The sequence below is a fragment of the Bombina bombina genome, chromosome 7 (genome assembly GCF_027579735.1).
Source record: "Bombina bombina isolate aBomBom1 chromosome 7, aBomBom1.pri, whole genome shotgun sequence".
Lineage (NCBI taxonomy): Eukaryota > Metazoa > Chordata > Amphibia > Anura > Bombinatoridae > Bombina > Bombina bombina.
Window position 1 is genome coordinate 552,569,945 of NC_069505.1, and position 4,802 is coordinate 552,574,746.

Here is a 4,802-nt window from a genome sequence, read left to right on the forward strand (position 1 = left end):
AAATATGGTTAACTCAAATTCCACTGTATTATTTATTAGTGGAGTATACAGATGTGTAAACATACTATGTATTGTAATATCGATTGGGTGTACAGTTATATTGTTAAAGCACCTATAAAGGAGTTTAATTGCTTCTAACTTGACCGCAGCTTGAGTGTTATCATTGACGCTTGTACACTGACTGTGATTTACGAATTATATCTGCTTCACTTGAATATAGTACTCAATCTGCCCTGTTTTCTTATGTTGTCAATATACAGACACACTCCTAAGTTTAATCATCGGTTGCCGATATTTGTTTAAAGTCCAACACTATATTTAAAGGGACACTGAAACCACATTTTTTCTTTCATGATCCAGATAGAGCATGGAAGTTTAAGCAACTTTCTAATTTACTCCTATTATCAAATTTTCTTCATCTTCTTGCTATCTTTATTTGAAAAGCAGGAATGTAAGTTTAGATGCCGGCCCATTTTTGGTTCACAACCTGAGTTGTCCTTGCTGATAGGACAGCACCAATAAACAAGTGCTGTCCAGGGCCTGTACCAAAAATTGTCTGGCTCCTTAGCTTAGATGCCTTCTTTTTCAAATAAAGATAGCAAGAGAACAAAGAAAAATTGATAATAGGAGTAAATTAGAAAGTTGCTTAAAATGGCATGCTTTATCTGAATCATGAAAGAAAAACATTGGGTTTAGTGTCCCTTTAAGCTCTTCACATGTCTTCCATGTATGCGTCAATCCTAATAATTTACCATATTGTATATCATGGAAGTAAGTCTAGTTATGACATATTATTTAAATCAAATCAGGTAGGTGTAACTTTTATTTAAAAAGGAACCCATATGTTCCCCTCTCCCTCCTGACGCGTTTCACTTGTTTAGCTTTTTTAAAGGCAGTGCGTCTGCGTTTTTTCCGGCTTATATTACCCGCTTTGTCCTGCCTCTGTTATCTTATTGGAACACGCATTTATCAATCATGATGACGTACTTAATATCCATGCTCATATCTTCATCTAATGTATTATTATTAAAGTGTATGATAACAAAAATAAGGAATTTTAGAAATACCCAAATAAACTTTAGTGCCTTTTGTGGGGGGTTTCCAAATAGTCTACCTAGGTATCTCTTCAACACAGAGTATCATGGGAACTGGAAACATTCATATCCCTTTAAAGGAACCTAAAATTGTTATATGAGTCATAAAAAATGATAAGACAAAGTTTTAAGTAAAAAAGCAATATTTTATAAACCTAATTCAGTCACAGCTTTTATGTTATTAAAAACTGCACTGTTTTACTGATGACCCTTGCTTAGACCAGTTATGAATGATATGTGGCAGAGTTAGGCTTGTTAAGTGTGCACTTTCAATACTCAGAATTAGAAAATTCCCAATTTTCAAACTTTAATTACAGATAAGGGGGACAAAATAAATAATAAAAGTATATGGCAAAGTTGTTATTCTAAATATAATTAAATATTTTATATCACAATCTTAATGTGTTTACTGTCCCTTTAAATAAATTTGTAAAGCATTAAACAAATTAGCAAGGACGAGTGAATGTTTTTTACAACATTCGAAAAATGAAACGGATTTTAATACATTTGCTCCTCTGTTTTGAATGTCAAATGTTTGTTCAACATTCTAACCTTTATTTAATGTAATAGTATTTTTAATGCTCTGTCTAAATGTAATATTTGAATTACGCAATATTCGAAATAGAAACATTTCTCCAAAATGAAACACGTCAGGTCTGGTTTACTCTTGTGTTTGTATAGAAATTGTTTCGCCACTGACGTCAATTTCTTTCCTTTTTCATGACCTTTCCTACTGATGTTACAGATGTTTTCAACCAATCTAATCCTCCTCACCTCCCTCGTTGACATACCCACATATCTCAAACCACACGGACATTGTAAACATGATATTTTTGGATCGACAATGATGAGTTCCTTTTCTTTGTTTAGCCTACTGGTTTTCAAACCTGTCCACAGGCCTCCCCAACAGTCCAGATTTTCTGGATTACCTTGGATGAGAGCAGGTAAAATAACCATGGTTACTAATCAGTTGATTATTTAACCAGTGCTCCAGTTCAGATATCCTCACAATGTGGTCTCTTAGGGAGGTCTGAGGATGGGTTTGAAAACCAGTGGTTTAGTACCTTAGTACATTATACATATGTGTGCAGAAAGAACAGAATTCCACATATAAGTGCCCTTGTCTGTTTGCTTATTTGTAGATGTTACCTGTACAAAGAGGCTTTGTACTAGTTTATCCCTGAGCGTGGGGGGCCTTATCTAGCTAGTTTGGATCTTTCCACACAATGTTTCAGCAAAATTAGTGTATTTAACACCTGTAAATCACCTAGATTCCGAGTTTTGCGCTATAGAGAGTGCGAAACGAACGCAACAAAAGTTGTGTTATTTCACCCTCCATAGCGCTGTCATTACAAGTTTTTGAAAAGCCGCCTTGTGCGTGCCATATGGTTGCATTAAGCTACATACAGCACAAAATACAAGCGCTGCTTTGACGTGCTCGTGCACGCTTTCCCCATAGACATCAATGGGGAGAGAGTATTAGAAAAAAAACTAACACCTGCGATCGCAGAATGAAAAGCTCTGTAACGCAACTCCATTGATGTGTATGGGGAAAAAAGTTACGTTTAAACCTAACACCCTAACATAAACCCCATGTCTAAACACCCCTAATCTGCTGCCCCCGACATCAAAATAAAGTTATTAACCCCTAATCTGCCGCTCCCGATATCGCCACCACTATAATAAAGTTTTTAACCCCTATTCCCCCGCACCCCAACATCGCCCACACTATAATAAGGTTATTAACCCCTATTCCGTCGCTCCCGACATCGCCGCCACTAAATAGAGTTATTAACCCCTAAACCTCTGGCCTCCCACATCACTACAACTAAATAAACCTATTAACTCCTAAACCGCCAGCCCCCCACATCGCCAAAATCTAAAACCCCTAAACCTAACAACCCAATAACTTTAAATTAAAATTACAAGATCCCTATCTTAAAATAAATAAAAACTTACCTGGGAAATTAAAAATAAATAAAATTAAACTATAAATTAAACTAACATTACTATTATACTAAAATTAAAATAACTACAAATTAAATAAATTAATTACACATTTAAAAAAACTAACCCTGCTAAAAAAATTAAATCTACAATTACAAAAATAAAAAATACTAAATTACAAAAAATAACAAACACTAAATTACGAAAAATAACAAACAAGATTATCCAAAATAAAAACAATTACATCTAATCTAATAGCCCTATAAAAATAAAAAGCCCCCCAAAAAATAAAAAAAACTCTAGCCTACAATAAACTACCAATAGCCCTTAAAAGGGCCTTTTGTAGATCATTTCCCTTAAGAAATCAGCTCTTTTACCTGTAAAAAAAATACAAAGACCCCCCCAACAGTAAAACCCACTATCTAACCAAAACCCCAAAATAAAAAACCTAACTCTAAAAAAAACTAGGCTACCTATTGCCCTGAAAAGGGCATTTGTATAAGCATTGCCCTTAAAAGGGCATTCAGCTCTTTTTCATTGCCCTTAAAATGGCATTTAGCTCTTTTAAGACAGCCCAAAACCCTAATCTAAAAAAAAATCCCACCCAAAACATTTTAAAGAAAACTAACACTAACCCCCGATGATTCACTTACAGTTTTTGAAGTCCGGACATCCAAGCAGTGAAAAGTCTTCATCCAGGCGGTGAGAAGTCTTCATCCATCCAGGCGGCATCTTCTATCTTCATCCAGGCGGCATCTTCTATCTTCATCCCGGCGGCGTGGAGCGGCTCCATCCTGAAATCATCCGGCGCGGAGCATCCTCTTCATACGGTCGCCGCCGTATACTACATCTTCAATGCAAGGGAGCCTTTTCAAAATGGCATCCCTTGCATTCCTATTGGCTGATTTGATTTTGGAAATTCAAATCAGCCAATAGGATGAGAGCTACTGAAATCCTATTGGCTGTTCAAATCAGCCAATAGGATGAGAGCTACTGAAATTCTATTGGCTGATTTGAATAGCCAATAGAATCTTTATTATAGTGTGGGCAATGTTGGGGTGCGGTGGAATAGGGGTTAATAACTTTAGTATAGTGGCGATGTCGGGGAGTGGCGGAATAGGGTTAATAAATGTTATTAGTGGCGGCGATGTCGGGAGCGACAGATTAGGGGTTAATACATTTAATATAGTACAATGAAAAGATGAGCTGAAAGATGTCAAATAATGGTATCTGGCAGCAAACTGAAGTAATCTTTTATTGAGGAATTATAGTTCATCAACTGCACTTATAACATAGCAACTTAGGGAGGTGAGACTTATAATTGTCATGAGCAATATCCTCCGGTAAACCACACACACAACCTAGTCACCCTCCGTATCTATCACAGACCGGGCAACTTGCTAAAATTAGTGGGTCATCTGGGTAAACTTTAATATCACTTCCAGAACTGCCAGGATCATGACAAAATGAACACGGCACAGGCCGTCAATGCTTCACTCATCCCTAGTGCTGCAGCGCTTGATGCTCCGGTTCCACTTATCCATGGAGATGGGAAAACCAAATGCCACTCTCGTCCGCTAGAATGCTTCAGGCGATAGCGCGGCCACTCCAAATTCCAAGGCCCAGGTCTTTTGTATCTAGCCATTCTGGCGAGACCTTTAATATCAAGGGCTGCATAAACTGCAAAAGTACCTTCATAGTCTATCTTATTGAGTGTACACGCTGTTCCAAATCCTATGTAGGGAGAACAACTAGGGACGT